Source organism: Polypterus senegalus, chromosome 11 (genome assembly GCF_016835505.1).
Source record: "Polypterus senegalus isolate Bchr_013 chromosome 11, ASM1683550v1, whole genome shotgun sequence".
Lineage (NCBI taxonomy): Eukaryota > Metazoa > Chordata > Cladistia > Polypteriformes > Polypteridae > Polypterus > Polypterus senegalus.
The window spans coordinates 2835534-2854632 of NC_053164.1; the positions used below are offsets into that span (position 1 = coordinate 2835534).

Genomic DNA, 19099 nt, shown 5'->3' on the forward strand with positions numbered 1-19099 from the left:
GAGTCAGTGAGTGAGTGAGTGAGTGAGTGAGGGCTTTGCCTTTTATTAGTATAGATAAGTACTGTGAAGCCTGATGTGTACAGGCACCCTAACCCAACACAGACAAGCACAGAGGAGAGATTTGCACACACACATTTTTTGTTACTACCATGGGGTTCATGGCTAGGCCACTCTGTGTGAAGACATGAAACAAGGAAGGGTGGGACTCTGAGTGATTTCTTGAAGGTGACACGCTTGTTCTGGTTAATCAAACAGACACCTCAGTGGTTGTGTTTTATGAGAAGTGGGCTGCAGATTAAATGAGCCATGACTGACCCATTAAGTCCAAAATGAACAAACCACCCTTGTCCATTTCCAATTATGTGAATCTCTACTCAGTGTCTTATAATTTAATATGCAGGGTCCAGAACACCTTCATGGTTGCCCATCTTCATTTTATTTAAGTTATCTTCTGCTTTTTGGGATTCACTGCTAATACTCATAGACTAGGGGGAAGTATGCTGGGCCTGATGTCCTTCTGTAAGAATTTCTTACAGGAAAATATTCAGACCATTAGCTATCAACCAATCTACAACAAGCAGGCTTCTCAGACTACAACATATCACAGTGTGCTCCCTATAATATCTCATTAGGAGGCAAAGAGTCTCAAAAAGAAGAATACAAAATGTCTTTTTTATGAGGTAGCATTTCATCTCAGAATTTTGATTATTTTCTTTGTTTTGTGTTGGAAGAGAAGTTTACAAAATAAACTTGGCAACTTAAGGAAGGCTAAAAATGGTGCATGCTCTACAACATGGCCGTTCACTTAGTGCTGCCCACCCTGCACAGGCTGTCAAATCTCAGCTGCCCTAAAGATGTTGGTTCATTGTAAAAGATAGAAACTTCATGAATTTCTCAAGCCACTGAACCCTGCATCTGTTCTCGATAAATGGACTTGAGGTCAAATCATTTATGTAGTGCTCCAAATCTTATTAGTGCCATGAGGGAGCTTGAGCAGCCAATGCCAAAAAGAATTTCTCTGAATAATTGTGTTCATTTAGGTCAGTGACTTGGACAGTCGCACTGATGGAATTATTTAGCTTTAATGAGATTTCACAGAATAGGAGAGAAAAACATGACAGAGAACTTCTTTTTTGTTAAAATTAATTCTGTTTCTCAAAATACATCATCATCATCATTTTCTTGCCCATTTAATCTAGATCAGGGTCATGGAAGGTGCTGGAGTCTATCCCATCTAGCATAGGACACAAGGCGGGAGCAAACCCTGGAAAGGGTGCCAGTCCATCGCAGGTTCTTAAAATACTATATATATATAGCCACCCCAAATACTTAAAAGACTGGGTTGAAAATAAAAGAAAAAGGCAACAATACCTCTTTACAGAGTTGAGTCCAGAACAGAACTGATGTGTGACAAGTAAAATGGTTTTTCTAAAACTGGGTGGAGGAAGTGGCATCATCTGGCCCGGAACTGGAAGTGATGTCATCGGACCCAGGTGGAATTTTTCCGTGCTTGGTGTGCAGAAGAAAGAGAGAAAGGGTCAGTGCACCCTGCCACCCCTTGGTCCGGCAATGAATTACTCTCTTTCAAGCCCTTTAGCTGCCCTCCATGCACATGTGTGTGACAATATACATCACTAAGGGGTTCACCCCCTGCTTGCTTCACTCGCCAACCCCCCAGGCCTGCACCAAGCACCAGCCACTTCATGTCTCTGTCGCTTGCATTGTGTTTAAATGGTGATACAATGGGAAACAAATACAGTTTTTTTTACCTACTCTTTGCTCGACCAGCTGCTGGCTTGGTGCTGCTGCCGGGCCGCATGATCTGCATCTTGCACAGCGCTTTGAACATTTAAAATCCTGTACAGCAGCTGTCTTTGTCATCTACTCTTTGGCTTTTATTTCCAGTCCCAGGCATGGTTAAATCTCTTGGCACAAAGTCTTGTCTCGTGGGACATGAGTTCTTGATATTTTTTAGTTTAGAATTTAAAAAGGGAATACGAATCTGAAAATCTAACAACATCACATTAAAGTTCGATAAATTCTGAAAAGAATGATACCAAACATATCTGTATATGTAGGTTTTAAAATAAGCCTGATTTCAAGCGTGACAAAAAACATGACACAAAAACGTCACATAAAATCGTTGCACTTTTAGGCTTAAGATTTTAAAAATGTGACATTTACTTTTTTTTTTTTTACATCTTCTGGCCTCCTTCAATCTCACATCAGTTTCTCAGACGCATCAAATTGTGTTGCAGCAGCACAGTTACCAATTTCTTTCACTACTTCAATGATGTTTAATTTAAAACCAGCTTCATATTTTCTTCTGATTGAATGCTTCATTGTAGATAAGGGATGCTCTTATGATAAACGTGTATGAGGGTGTGAGATACAAAAACAAAAATCAGTGCAAATGTTGCTTCGGCACAATAGAGACAGAAAGAGAGAGAGGTTAGGAACATGTGCTGATACAGCGCATTGCCGCTCCCACATAGAAAAAAAAGGCTGTGTGGGCGTAAGCATATCATAATCTCTTGGACCAAGAGCGTGAGTTTTCTGCATTCTTCATTTGACTTATATGACCAACATAAAATAAAATACCAGAAATTAGACAGTAAAACCAAGTCCCGACTTATCCGTGGGAGAACTTATCTATGAGTATATACGGTATATATCCATCCATCCATCCATTATCCAACCCACTGTATCCTAACTACAGGGTCATGGGGATCTGATGGAGTGAATCCCAGCCAACACAAGGCGCAAGGCTGGAAACAAACCCAGGCAGGACACCAGCCCACCACAGGGCACACACTCACACCCACACACCAAGCACACACTAGTGACAATTTAGAATCGCCAATGCACCTGACCTGCATGTCTTTGGACTGTGGGAGGAAACTGGAGCACCCGGAGGAAACCCACGCAGACAACATGCAAACTACATGCAAGCGAACCCGGGCCTCCTAACTGCGGGGCAGCAATGCTACCCACTGCGCCACCGTGCTGCTCTACGGTATATATAATATAATAATTAATAATGTATAATTATAATATATATATATGTAGCATAATACAGTTATGTACTGCATAATGTCTGACCACTTACAGGTATATGCCTGTGGCTAAATAAGGATATAACAGGGTTTAAAAATTGTGATCAGAGAATGGGATGTAGCTGATGCTATTGTACATTTATTTTGTGTCTTTTGCATACAAAAAGACTTATGATTACCGCACCTGCATCCCACAGTTTTTTTAAAGAGAGCTGAAGCACAAAATTATAAAGAAAGAGAGAAGCAAAGAACAAGAAATTAGACATGGAGGTTAAATGAAACAGCAACAACAACTTTTTTATTTTTAAAGCACGTTTTCAAACAAGAAATGTAGTTCATAGCACAATGTTAGAGTTACAAGAGAAAAAGCAGCAAGTTAGAAATACAGTATATGTAACTATCTTCTTATATAATACGCTACTGTGGCTGTCCGTTTGTCTGTCCAGGATTTTAAATCACCTGTAGCTCACAAACCATTTGAACTATTAACCTGAAATTTGGTACACTTATACTACGTGTTGTCTACTATCTGCTTTCGGGGTGATGATTGACCTCCAAGGTTATTCCTCTTTTTATTTTTATTTTACTGTAGAATCAACACATGGCAGCGGGCAGCAGGGCGGCTGTGCGGCACATGTGTACGGGCGCCTTTCTTATCCCTACCACCTTCGCCGTCACTTCCCCTACCTCTTCATATCTTAAGTCATTCTTGAGGCACATTGAAGACTGAAGTGCCAGTTTAAGTGAAAAAGTAAGGAAAACATACTAAGTAATTGCAACACAAACACCGACTTAATCAGTTTTAATGCAAAAAGATGCCAGTGAATGAAGAGAAGAAGCGGGCTGCTAGGGTGGAGAAATAAAGAGCTGCTCAGGAAGCAGCAAGCGCATCAACCTCTGAGCAAATGAATGGTAAATGTACAGAAAAAAGAGTCTGAAAACTAGGAATGCTCATGTGTATTCACTGCACGTTATCGTGCAGTCCACCCTTACTTGTAGTTATATATATATATAACCAAATAATATATAATAATTAATGCTAACACTTTATAATAACTTCCATTAATAAAGCATTAAGAAGTATTAAGTAATGTTTAACAGATTGTGAGCTCATGTTCATTCAAGTAGTTATAAGCATCTTTAAATTACAATTCATACATTAGATAATGCACTTTAAAACATTTACAAATTATTTAACAAATGGCTAGTAAGGGATTCTTTACCATTTGTTAGAACATTACTCATGTTGAGCATTCACTAATGTTTAGCTGATTGGTGACAAATATCTTCACACATTCGTTACACCGGTTTTAATTATCATATGTGAGTGTGCTGTTCATGAGTTGTACAGTCTGTAAAATTGCTGATTAATATTCTGGCCTGCTTGTATCACTGCAAGAATTTTTACAGGCATTAACCCTTAAACCGGCGAAACCGGCTATAGTCGGTCCCCAATGCAATTTGTCAGCACGCCGGAGTCGAGCATGTTCGGCAAAGTACATTCGTTGAATGCCGCAACAGATTAAAGTTGGTTTCCAGTGCAATTTGGAAGCACGCCGGAGCCAAGTATTTTCGGCGACTACAATAAAAAAAATCTTTGGGAACACTTTATAATTAACTTTTATTAACTCTTTTAGCACTGAATATTTTTCTCAAAAAGCTGTTTTCTGAAAAGCACACAAGGCAAATGTTTCATATGTACAGTAAATCAACACAAAATGTCTCTTGCTGTGTGTTCTGTAGTGGCTGTCGGTGCCTGGTCACCGTTGTTTGGGGCCAGCGGTGGCAACACAATCTGGTTTGTGCCTCGTGTCATTGTAAGTGGCGGTCCTCCCCGGTGAACACTGCTGTAGGAGCATCAAGTTACACAAACGCGTTCAGCGCCGTGATCAGCTGATGCTGGCACCTCACTTTCATTTTCAATCTCTGAGAAGCGCGATTCAATGATAATATGCAAAACGCCATCCACGGATTATCTTGCTTCGCCCATTTGCTTTGGCGTCTCACCAAATGTCAGTGCCATTTTAGAGGTGGTTTGCTCAAATCGCAGGCGCTAACTCACCTAGCAAAGAGTCAAACTAAAACATAATAGCGAGTTTTGTCGCAGTTTACAGCTGATTACCGCCCTCTACCCCTGAATTTCGACAAAAGTTGACATCCACCCTGAAAGAGTTAATAAAGTATGTGAAGAAAACACAGACATATAAATTAGGGGTTGGGGATTCCGTCCCCATATACTGTAAACCACAGTAATAAGTAATTCAGCAACATTCAGTATTGAATGGTACAATCGGCAGACATTGGGTGCAACACAGATGAATTCATGAAGTGGGAACGGAAATGGGAATGCTGGGAAGGATCTTGGGATGGTGGTGATGTCATCTGCAAGGGACCGAAGGTGAACAAGGAACACAGAAGCTGTTTGGATGTCTGTAGTTGGATTTCAAAACAAACTCAAGGTGTTGTGCTCTTTTGTTGTTTGTTTTTTCTGCAGAAATAAAGACAGATCCATTAGTACACCATCTTAGTCCACTGTCTTGTGGTTTTGCTCTGCTTGTCGGGTCCTTTAACTGCCCCCTAGTCGCTCGTGTGTGACAGGTATTAACTGGCATTATGTAATGTTTAACAGATCATGAGTTCATGTTCTTTCAAAGTGTGATAAATGTCATTAAATGATAATTCATACATTAGCTGATGCGTTATGTATTGTACTAATAGAGCAGACTATTTCATGACATTTCAGGACAATACTAATAAGGATAAAACGCACCAATTATTTTGTTCTAATTGTCTAGGTATTAGCTTGTTAATTCTTAAACCAACATATTCTGTACATTTTTTGGTCATTTTTTTCTGCCTATTTTCCCCAAAGTAACAGTATTTCACAAACTTGTAAAATTTGATCTAACATTGGCTGACAAATACTACTTATGATTAATTTTAATAATAATAATTTTGCATAATCCAAAAAGCTGGGAAAGAGCTACAACGCAAGATTACATAATATACTAGAGAAGCTTAACCAGAGATGGTTCTCCTTTATTGTCCTTGTGCTTCCCATCGAACTAGTGTTGTGTGATAACCTCACAGTGTCATGATCATTTGCTGGTTGTTCAGGAATTATTACTAATGCCTAGTTACTGTAAAATAGGACAGAAACAATGGTAAAGAGTCTGGGCACCACCTCGATGAACCCGTCTAACTGAAAGGATTAAAACAAAAGAAAAACACAAAACAATTGTGGAAACGTCTTCACAGATGTGAGTTCATTACAAAACTCACTCAAGATGGCTGATTTCTGGGTTATGAGTTCAAGTAGCAGGAAGGCGAGGGTCCAGGCAAGAGGACGCGGAAGTGACGTCAGAGATGGAAATGGCTGTCAGTCTTCCATTCTGCACAGGGAGTATCTCTCAGTCTGTCTTGGCTAGCCCTTCCTTTCTTAGTTGTGTTACCGTAAAGCTTGCTTCTCAGACTCTGTCATTCTGAGGCGCATTCCCGTCTGCTTTTTGACTACTGCCAATGGTAGATGGGTCCCCATCATTCAGAGCCTTTTAAAAGCTTCCCGTTTTTGAACGTGTCCCTCATTGTTTCTTCATATGTGTCAGCCTCTCTTGCCTTACACTTCAGCATAGAAAGTGAAATTTAAGCCAAAGCCATACTGACTATTCAGACTGTTCAGCAGGTGACATATACACACTGTGATAAAGGCACTATATAGCGCCTGACCCGGCACAGGCTGACGCAGAGGCACATATAAAAATCACACAGGCTTTAATGTTTCTTCACCCGTGGGTGCACATCTTCCCCGTGACCCACAGGCAATACACAGACCCAAAAGCACTTTAAGCACACCAACAACAACTCTCCACCTTGCACCCCCACTCCTCTCAGGCAACCTCATCCTCTTCCTCCTGATTCTGGCCCTTTAGTGGTGGAGGCTGGCCCATTTTATAGCCCACCCAGAAGTGTTCCAGGTGCTTGGCCACCTGGTCCCAATTGCACCTCCGGGTGGGGCTGATGACTTGTCCAGCCGGGTTCTTGAGTCTTGGCAGCACCTCCTAGTGCCACCCCAGCTCCCAACCGGGCTGTGGAGGACTCCATGTCCCATGGAGCCATGCGGGAGACTGGGAAATCAACATCGGCTAGGGAGGCTGCCACCAAGCGTCCCGGAGGAGGTATTGAGCTGTTCATGGTGGCTCCCCCGGAACATATGCAGCAGGGGACCCGGCTGTCCATCACAACACACACACACAGAGTAGTGTTTTATTATATAGTAGATAGATGATCATTTTTAGTTGTATTTCGTTCATTATTTAGTGTAGCCTCTGATGGCCGCTGCCATTTTGTTGTTGGAAACAATTTCTGTGTGCTATTCACGTCTAGATGTGTTTGTGCATGTGACATTGTCCATTCTTTGTTATTTAAAATTGTGGTGTGTATCCATCTGTATTCTCTGATTGGACAGAAGAACCCTCTTTCACAATTCTCTTTCACTTTTTTCCTGTAGCTAAAGGAGTTACCAAGAAAACTTTAGTGTTAGGACCCCGTGTTTGCTCACTAGATTTCCATTCTCATTTTATGGTTTGTGTTCTTCTCTTATTGGCCTCACCTTCCAATCTGATTTGCCTTAACCATCACTGTGTTTTCATTTCCTGGTCATCTACTGTTTAACAAACCTTCTTTAACAGGCACGGTGTAAGGGAATTATGGGTAACAAATCTGAGCAGTGTTAATTGAAACTCCAGGGCTGGAGACCTGTAAGAATGTGCTTCAGAAGCAGAGATACTCACCCATCTTGCATTCTTCTTACTGCTTATTTGTTGTAGAATTTTTTATCTTGTTAACATTAGTCAAAGACCACCCTCTTCATGCCACATCCCATGAATTTTAGGGGAAAACTGTTAGAATTGTGGTATGCTCTTAAATTTAAATGAGTCTTTTTTCCTGCTTTTAGTGGTCCACCCAGGACAGGATGTTACCCTGAAGCTTGACTGCCACCGGTTGATCACATTTTCTAAAGGACTGGCAACTACAGAGAAAAGATCCTGTGACAGGGGTTTGCCCACCTCAGGCAGAAAGCACATCGAGGCAGCAGGTACTGTATGGTGAGTCAATGGGCACGTCTGCTTACTAAGCATGCTAACCCAGTCTTGAGGGCTGCAGGGCGATGGCGGCACAACATAGACATGGAGAGGGATACAGCAGCCCAAAGCAGGAGGGTCTATACAAGATGGCTCTACCTTCATCATCAAGGCCTTAGCACATTAGCTTTGACAGGCATTGTGGCTTTGCAGTAGCTAAGACGTTAGATTAAAAAATGATGAGATACTGCCATATGACACTTCCAGACTCTCTTGTTTTATTAATTATCTTTCTTGTACTTTGTTGATGTGTATAAACACCTGCTCCATACCTACGATAGAGCTAATTTTAGAAAGCACAGCCAGCTATGAGTTGTGTTTTTTGCGTAAAATGGCTTCTGTTAAAGGGAGTTCTGGGTATTGGATTAAAATTTATATGATTTTCTTTGCATTCATGATGATTTCCACCAGGTGTTGTGAATGTCGCCTGCTGTTTCTTTCCAAATTTGTCAAACTAGAATTTGCAAATCTCCCATACAATGTGTCATGTAAAATATTAATTCTTGCCAAATGAAACTGAACATGAAAAAGAAAAGTTGAAAATGAGTAGTTCTAAATTTGCAGAAAATGTTATTTTTATGTTTATTATACTGTGTAGGTACTTAAGTAGAACATTCATACAAATTAAAATCAAATACAACAAGGTGTCAGTGATTCTATATGTAGAATGCTGCTTATGATTTTGGTGAAGATGCAGCTTGTGGACAGTAGCTGGGGCATTCTCAGAGTCAAAGGGTCAGACAGGTGAGAGACGTGCGACTCCCACATACACTGTAAACATGTGCCAGTGAAACAAAAGCCTGTGCTCTAGCACCCCTGTGGATCTCATTCATTTGTGTGTGTGAATTGATTCCTATTACTTGTTCAAAAAGAATGAATCGTTTGCAAACTGACCATCATGATTCAGTTGGTAGGACAATCAATGAAAGGTTCAGCTGAGAGCACACAAGAGCCAGTAGAGTGACAAAGGCTGCCACAGATTTGCTGCAGGAATACTTACAAAATGGAGAGACATGCAGAGCTTAAGTATTTGGAGCTGATTATTCTACTAGAGTCCATTAACACATGGACTGCGGAGATTCTTGTGACGGAATGTAACTGTAGGTGTTTACAACACTGGATTTAGGGAATCAATTTATTTAATTATGTATCATAGCCATACCACATGCACTTATGAACAGGTCATTCACCTGAAGTTAAGCATGTTCGGGCCTTGCCAATACTTGGATTGGAGACCAACCAGGAAAAAGCTTTGGTTGCTGTTGGAAGATGTGTTGGTAAGGCCAGCAGGGGGCGCTTACCCTGTGCTTTGAATGTGGATCCCAATGCCCAAGTGCAGTGACAGAGACACTGTGCTTTAAAGATGGTGCCGTCCTTCAGATGTTATGTAAAACCGAGGTCCTGACTCTCTGTGGTCATTTAAGATCCTTGGATGTCCTACGTAGAGAGCAAGGTGTATCCCGATGTCCTGGATAAATTGTCCACCATCGCCTGGTCATTCTGGCCCCCTGATCATCCCCTGTCTCTGACTGGCTAACTATCACTCATCCCTTTACCATATAACAGCTAAAGTGTGATAAGCACTCTGGCAAAAAAAAATGGCTGCCGTCACATCATCCAGGGGGATGCTGCACATCAGTGGTGGTTGAAATGGCTCCCCACTCATTATGTAAAGTCTCTGAGTACCTTCAAAAACATTATATAAATGTAATGACTGAATTATTATATGCTGTTTTGTTCAGTGGTATTTTAAATGGTACAAAAGATGTTAGTAGATGTTCCCATTTCCCACAGATTGATGTACGGTATTAAATATTAGAGAATTAGAACTATCTAGATGGGAACAGGCCATTCAGACCAACAAAGCTCACCAGTCCTATCCACTTATTTTTTCCAAAAAATTATCAAGTCGAGTTTTGAAAGTCCCTAAAGTCTTACTGTCTACCATTCTACTTGGTTGCTTATTCCAAGTGTCTACGTGAAATGTGCCCTTAACAAGTTTCCAACTGAAACCCTGTGCGTCCGTATCTTCTAAGCAAACAGCCACTGTGCAAGCAGCCCCTCTGCTCACAACCCCTCCGTCAGGAGCAGAGAATGTCAGAGAGAGCGAGAGAGACAGAGAAAAGCAAACAATCAAAAATCAATACGGGCTGTTAGAGCTTTGAAGTGTGCGAAGCGCCATCATTGAGGATTTTTATTTAATACGTAATACGTGCTCTGATTGGGTAGCTTCTCAGCCATCAGCCAATAGCGTTCCTTGTATGAAATCAACTGGGCAAACAAACAGAGGAAGCATGTACCATAAATTGAAAGACCCATTGTCAGCAGAAATCCGCAAACCAGAGAAATATCCGTGATATATATTTAGATATGCTTACATTTAAAATCCTCTATTGAGTGAAGCTTCGAAAGTTGAATCGCGTTATAGCGAGGGATCACTGTACTCCAAGATGCAGCCTGACCAGTGCATCACAATAATACTTATAATGTTACAGTTGGTTTCTTTTATGCACACCATGATCATATAACACTACTCTTTCATGAAAAATTAAAAAAAAAAAAAACAGTCAACTGAGCTAAAGGTATACTCCATCAGTTCAGTCTCAGGGAAGAAGAGGTGACATTATTACTCTCTTGCAAAAGGGTTCTTGTGACCAGCAGGCAATTCTTGTCATGAACTAGATGTTTCAAAACACAAACGTTCTGAAAGTAATTCCGAAAATGACCACTGGGGTGGTTGGGGCAGATTTCTTTATTAAAAAAAAAGATGTATTTTTCTAAAACAATGCTCTATAATACTTCAAAGAGCACCAAAGAGATAAAGGAGTTGTCTGAAACAATAAGACAATCCAAAAGCACACTCTAAGAGCTGCTGCAAGTGACATGGCCTGGTGTTAAATTTCTAGTCTGAGGTGTGCAGAGTGGAGAGAAAACAAGATGGGATGGTTCCTTGGGGTGCTCCAGTGTTGCTCACCCCCATATTAACAGTACAATATGTCAGCAAACATAGGAACTTAGTAAAATGAAAAAGCTTATTTTCACACAATGAAGCTCTGATGAGGACAAAAGATATAAAAGAGTTGCCAGCAAGGCAATCCAAGGCAAACAAAGATACAACACAGCATCCAAAGAAAAGTCAAAAAACGGAGCAGAAAGTTGAAAATCCAGAAATCCAATAAATTACAGAATAACAATAAACACAAGTAAACTCACTGACTCCCTAGTGCATTCACAATGAACCGCCTGGAACTGTGGGAGACCCCCATGGATTTATAGGGTGGAGGACAGTGACTGGCCAGTGTCCCTGCCTTTTGGGGGACCACACACAAAACACATGGAAGATAACACAGGCTTAGATGCCAACATCCATCAATCCAACCATTATCCAACCCGCTATATCCTAACTACAGGGTCACAGGGGTCTGCTGGACCCAATCCCCAGCCAACACAGGGTGCAAGGCAGGCAACAAACCCCGGGCAGGGCGCCAGCCCACCACAGGGCACACACACTAAGCATGCACTAGGGACAAATTAGGATCGCCAATGCATCTGGCCTGCATGTCTTTGGACTGTGGGAGGAAATCGGAGCACCTGGAGGAAATCCATGCAGACAAAGGGAGAAAATGCAAACTCCTTGCAGGGAAGACTCGGGAAGCGAACCCAGGTCTCCTAACTGCAAGGTGGCAGTGCTACTAGATACAAACATATAAAATGTCAAAAATACAGTAAATCATACAGAAAAGAATTAGTAACATATATAAATGTGTCACAATTGTACAATAAAGACATAAAATAAGCATTTGAATCCTAGCAATATAGCAATTCTTTCCCAACAGGTGAAACAGACAAGTGACAGAGGTTTGGAAATAACAAAGTCAGGAAGAGTAAATAGACAGGGGTCAAATGATCTGGTAAACTGTCATAAACGAAACATAACTAAAGCCCCAAGTCAAGAAGAAGCAGTTATTTTGATTTGAACGTGAGATGGTGGATCTGGTGTTGCTTCTTGCACTGTTTTGGATAGCTGGTATGCGGTCATAATAGAAAATAACACATTATTTAGAGAAGGAGAGTTTATATATATATATATATATATAGGGTGGGCCATTTATATGGATACACCTTAATAAAATGGAAATGGTTGGTGATATTAACTTCCTGTTTGTGGCACATTAGTAAATGTGAGGGGGGAAACTTTTCAAGATGGGTGGTGACCATGGTGGCCATTTGGAAGTCGGCCATTTTGGATCCAACTTTTGTTTTTTCAATAGGAAGAGGGTCATGTGACACATCAAACTTATTGGGAATTTCACAAGAAAAACAATGGTGTGCTTGGTTTTTAACGTAACTTTATTCTTTCATATATATATAAACAAATAAGTTAAACAATTTTATTTACCTTACTTATAGAAATGAAAAAATACATTTTTCATAGTCATATGTGACTAAATAAAATCATGGGTCGCATATAATTCAATCAATTCTTGAAACTTATTAAGCATGCTGGGGAATTACAATGCTGTTTTTTTTTTTTTTACATATTTTATGATGAAAGTAGCTATTCTATTAATTGATTGAATTAATTAATTTATGTGCAGGCCACGATTTTATTTAGTCACGTATAACCACGAAAATTGTTGTTAAAGAAAAATATTTTTTTTCTTTTCTAGTATATTTATAAGTAAAGTAAATAAAATTGCTTTATTTTATTTTTTTTTTATAAATATATTTTTTTGGTCTCGATTTTTCTGTTTAGGCTCTTATGGGATTAGTGCTCAGTCGCTGCAAAAAAAAAAATCAACGATTGATCGGCAAGCTTACGCCAATACTTCCTAACCGCGATCACCAAGGCTACCCCTTCTCACGAGTAAACAAGTAAAGTCGGCACTCATATTTACAGACTCCGCTCACTGGAAGAGGCAAGTAGTGGCAATCCGATGCATCTCTCTCTTGTGTGCTCCTATATCGCACTATATTCTCACTCTGTCATTGTTGTGTGTGCATTAAATGAAATTACATAACCATTGATTATGCCGAAATTTGTTACGTCATTGCATTGGTTTTGACGGATTATTGTATTGTCATCGATACTGAACACATAAGCAAAATTTGAAGAAATTTATTTTGGCAAAAGTGGATTTAAAATCAGTTGCAAGATTTGACCCAGACAAACAAACAGAGGAGTCACATTAAATAAAATCATTTAAAGACCAACAAATGAAGGACAAAGAAAAAGAGAAGTCCAATGGCAGGCAAAAAGTTGACACCAGTAAAGCAATGATTAAAACCAGTGATCCAAATCAAGTTTAAAAAATAAAGCAAACTGAACATATTCAAAGCTAGAAACAAAAATTCAAACACTAGAAAGCAGGCACAAGATTTGTGGATTCTATTGTTAATGTCCCAATTCGGGGCTGCTGATGATATACAGCACATGACCATTCTATGTTATGGTTACGTGTTCAATAGGACAGTTGACATATTTATCAAACAGATATTGTGGTGAGCAGCAGAGATTTTAAACTGTTTTCTTTTCAGGGAAAAGCAGAAGAGCAGTCAAGGTCATTGGCGGTTATTGTTGCACTGCATATGCCTTTTATATTTCATCACATTAAAAGGAAAAAGTCAAACTTGTACTGAAAACAACATTCTCATTAAAGCCAGTACATTCTTCACTAAAGTTTTACGGGACAAAAGGACAAAAAAGGACAAAATCCAACCATTCTGAGAGAAGCTTTGTTTCTTCTGTTTGCTCGAGTGCTGAGTTTATCACAAAGGTCTTTTCTTCGTTTGGTGTAGGCTTGGACACTTCACAATGTATGCTGCTCTCTTTTATAGCACAAGTGTGCCAGCTATCAAAAAAGGCAAATCACATTGGCACACTAGCTGTTGTAGTTCTGCCCAAATGAGATGGCCAAAGACCAATCTAAAAATGTTACTAACAAAATTTCTCAAAATATTGAATTAACTGTATTAAGTAAAGAAATTCAAATACGCAAAATAAAAAAGAATAAGAGAAATAGAAAATTTTAAAAAGTGCAATAACAATGAAAGGAAATGAACTAAGAATGTTGTTAATCAGCAGAGGTCATCAGCCTGAGGCTAAGCATGTTTGAGTCCAGCTAGTAATCGGATGCGAGACCATCTAGGAAAAGCTTGGGTTGCTGTTGGAAGAGATGTTGGTGAGACCATCAGGGGGCACTTACATGTGCTCTGTGTGTGGATCCCAATGCACCAGTGCAGTAAAAATGGTGCTGAACTTCGGATGAGACATAAAACTGAGGCCCTGACTCTCTGTGGCATCCTTCTTAAAGAGTAGAGTTTATCCTGATGTCCTGGCTAAATTGCTAACCGCAGTCATTCTGGCCCTCTAATCATCCCGTCTCTAATTGCCTAACTATCTCTCTGCCCTTCACCACCTAACAGCTAATGTACGGTGAGTGTATAGTACGTGTGTGCTATATTGGCAGGAAATCATATCTTGATATTTTCTGGGACTCTGATGATAACGATAATAAGACGATATTTTGCATCCTTTAAAAACACCGCTTGTAAAAGTCAGTTAAGGAAAACAGGTCTTATTTATTTACTTAAGACTTAAAGTTAAATAACACAAAAACATTCAAATTACGAGGGATCAAGCAGTGCAAGTAGGAGTAAACCATTTCAAAGCGGCCTACAGGATTTACACAAACAATTTTACTAAGACCAACAAAACTTTTATAATGGGAACATTTTAAACAGACATTTATCCTTAATGTCAACAAGATATAAATCCAAAGGGAATACAATAAAAATCATAATTGAACTAAAGGGACTGAACATTACAGTGTGGATAAACATAATCTGCTCAGCTGTAAGATGAATTGTGCAGCACACAAGCCTGAACAAGAACATTTAATAGATAGATAGATAGATAGATATGAAAGGCACTATATGAAATAAAGTTGGTTAAACAGCTAGTATAGTAGAATTTGACATTTAAAATAAAAAACTTATCTCTACTAGGACAAGTTTGATAAAACCCTTTTGAGTCGTTAATCAGGCAGGAGAAAGCTTGTCCATCTGTGTAAATTTATTTAAACTTGCAGCACCATGCTGAACAGGGAGCATCCATCACAGCAGTCTGTTACAGAATAATCACAAGGGTCCAAAAGTACAGGTAGAGTTATACTTATAGACAATTGAATTTGCATAACAGTACTGAATTGATGCTTACAAATCATACTCTAATTGGTTAAAAGACTTGAGGTGCTTTAGCATAGACCACAACCTGTCTAAATTAAGTCTTCTTTATGTTCTTGTTTCTCAATATCTCTAAAATTCAGCTCTTATTCTGTTATGAAAACTGCATACGTGCCAACTAGCAAGTCTTACCAGGTGCATGGAAGAACATTACATTGGCCAGTTTCTTGATCCATCTCCCTGGATCATTCTATATGTTTACTTGACCATTTCAGCAGTCTCTTCATGACATTAGAAAAACAAATGTGTATATATGTGCATTGCAAACCAAAATACATAACTACTGTTACTTCTAAATTATTCTCTCACACTTCTCCCATTGGGACTTGTTAAAGTCCCACTAACACTCTGTGGTCTACTTTATTACTTTAATGCCAAATATGTTTCCCCTTTGGGGCTAAAAATTAAAAGATCCCTGGCCAGCTGAATCACATAAATCAATAAAGTTATATATCAAACATGGAAAAACAAAGTCAAACAATGCCATGTATCAAAGTTCCTTTCCTTCCTATTGGCATTACATGCTTTCCTCTATAAATCTTGGATTTTTGTCCCAAAACCTCATAACTTCTAAGTATGATGATAAAGCATTGTCAACAACTATTTGATTTCCCTCTTATCTGATAAAGAATAGCTGCGTTTGTTCCTAAAAAATGTACCTAGCATTGTATGCTATCCACAATTCTGCAGGCTATTTTAAGTCATCTTTTAGAAACTGGAATCTGACCGTCCTGTTTTTGGGGCTAACTAGTGGTTTGCATCTTGTGGTGTGGCCTCTGTATATCTCTTCATCTCTAGGACATCTGCATCTGCCTCCTGAGGAGGATCTGATGTGCTGACAGGCATTTGGGGCTTTTTTTTAATACGAAGGGTCTGAAGCTTGAGGAGGGTCCCAAAAAGTTAAAAAAAAATATAAACAGGTGATTGAAAATCATCTCTGAACCCATAATATGGGTTTGCGAGAAAGTACTGTAGTGGTTGGCAGAGACCTCTTCACAAGCTGGGCAATGCTCAATGCTGGAATGGTAGCATGATAGTCGGGCTTAATTCTAATGTGGTACCAGGTGTCCAGAAAGGAAGATATATATACCCTTTGATATGCTTTGAAAGGATTTGCCAAAGAGGAGACTTTCAGTAGAAAAGGATGAAAAGGAGACCGTGCTGTGTGTTGCCATCACTGGTTTCAGCAATGCTGAAGGGTAATGGGGGGGATTGCTAACAGAAACTGAAGGTTATCGCTCTTCCCATGATGCTAACAGTGTTCTTGTTGCACAAAGATACCATAACAGTGTTATGATTTGAAATATCCTTTTTTTCCTGGGTTTTTACTTGTAAATAACAATTCAGGTTATTTGTTATAGATAGATAGATAGATAGATAGATAGATAGATAGATAGATAGATAGATAGATAGATAGATAGATAGATAGATACTTAATGAATCCCGAATGGAAAAATATGTCTTTTTGGAGATAATTAATGAATAAATAGATACATACAAAGTAACAGTATACACACACACGCAAACATACCAGTTTGATTAAAAAAGAAGATAATTAAAAGACACAACACTTCTGATTTGACAGTCCCAGTCCCAAGAGGCATTATATAGTGTGGCATCCGGCTGAGGGTGGAGCCAAGCCGGGACGCCCAGGACGACCGGAGGAGGGCTTGTACCTCCTCCAGACCATGAGGGGGCGACCGCCCTGGTTGTGTTGGGGGCCACGGGTAGAGGGCTTGGAAGCCCAACCCTGTAGGGGCCCGTGGCCACCGCCAGGCGGCGCCCCAGTGCCTGAAGAAACCTGGAGCCCAGCACTTCCGCCACACCAGGAAGTGCTGAGGGGAAGAAGACAGGGGACACCCGGAAGGCTTCTGGGTGCGCAGCCGGCACTTCTGCCACAATGGGGCCTGTCTGCGGAGGAATGCTGGGAAGCAGCTGGAGCCCATCCAGGATCCTATATAAGGGGCCGAGAGAGGACTGGAGGCGGCCAGGAGAAAGGCATTTAGACTGTGAGGCCTGGACTTTGGGGGATCGGTGCTTGAGGCACTGGGACGTGCACTAACTGAACTTGTAAATATAACCATTGTAAATAAATGTGTGTTTGGGTGAAAAACGATGTCCGTCTGTCTGTGTCCGGGTCAAGTTCCACAATAGACATTTGTTGGTGGTGTGAAGAAGCCCCCATTCACATTTCTTGACAGACTTTTGCTGAATAATTTGTTGGCTGAAAGTTCTTTTCATCAGCATGCACAAAGCTTTGTAGTGGACAAATAAGAATCACCCCAGACAGGTACAGCGTTTTCATCTCAATTAATTACTGAGTGTGTTTACATGGAGGTTCATAACCCAGTTATTCGCAGATAGTTGGTTTCAAAAATTCCATCTATAGTCTTATTCCAGTTAAAGAAACCAGGATATCGGTGTCTGAGTAAACTGGTGAACACACTTAGAGTTCTCCATGAGTAGCCAAAATGTGGCCATGTAAACTTTAAATGGGTTTTAGATTTAGTGTGTCTTTGATGCATACACACATCCAGCAGCCACAAGTAAAAAACGGAGGAAGGATCCACAACGAAAATGCTTGGTCAATCGTATTAGTCCTTCTACTGGCTGAAATATTGTCTGCCTCAATATTTTCAATTTAACACTAGAATTCCTAAAGCCTACGAAAAATCTTGTAATCCTGGCCCACCTTAAATCCCTTCACACCTCTCCATCAGCGTCTTCTGTTTTGTAAATATGTCGATCAGCGCAAGCAGCCTGCTGTCCTAAATCCCACCCCCATGACCCCCAAAGAAGAAGCTCAACTTGGGGGGAAGCACTCTCAACTCTAGCCAAGGCTCCTTATCTTCATGTGAGGTGCCTGGAGTTGTAGTGGGTAAATAATACAGTATATTGTTATGTAGAATAAATGCATTTCATGTGTGTTCCATGTCTACAAACATCTGGGTAAGTCTATCATGAAAGGAGATGTGAGAAATGCAAGAAATGCTGAACACATACCTAAAGCAGAAAGTTTTTCCTTGTTATACTAATAATAATGTGAGGTGTATAAATGACACTGACTGAGAGATACGAAGGAATTTAAGGTGGGCCAGGATTACAAGTTTTTCCGTAGGCTTCAGGAATTCTAGTGTTAAACACACACATGCATGCAAATGCCTTTATTTTATATCGACTGATATTTGGACTTCAGTTTTTACACATTCACAACCATATGTTATTTGTATAATTTATTCTTCTTTGATTTTATTCTTGAATAAAACCTTTTGTGAATGTGTTTTTTTTTTTTTAATTTGGACTTCTATCTTCACACATTCTATACTTCCCATCAACATTATATTGTTATTACAATAACATATGAAAAAACTGTCTGTTTACCTATGTGTTCAACATTTCTTGCCTCACATTTCCTGTGTCATCCTACATTTACACAGATCATTGTAGACATGGAACACACATGAAATGTATGTATTCCAAATCACGATATTTTATTTCCTATTTAATTCCTTATAACTCATTGCCAGATAAAAACTTCAACGCGGGCTTGAGCTGGAATTTAAAGTTCTGGTGGGCTGATTGCTTCAGCTAGTTGAATGAGGGATTTGTGAGTGGAGCCTGCATGCCGTTAGTTGACACATTTGCAAAACAAAAGTC

The 19099-nt window shown here is 39.9% G+C and overlaps 1 protein-coding gene across 3 annotated transcripts in view; it reads left to right on the top strand.

The window, feature by feature from the left end:
- Positions 1-19099, top strand: part of lrfn1 (leucine rich repeat and fibronectin type III domain containing 1) — a 582403-nt gene that overhangs the window by 383438 nt on the left and 179866 nt on the right. For 2 of the 3 annotated variants that reach the window (XM_039768028.1, XM_039768030.1), the window contains one exon: positions 8011-8161. The gene's annotated coding sequence lies outside the window, so the exon portion shown is untranslated. The remainder of the gene's footprint in view (positions 1-8010; positions 8162-19099) is intronic. The other variant, XM_039768029.1, reaches the window with a different exon arrangement.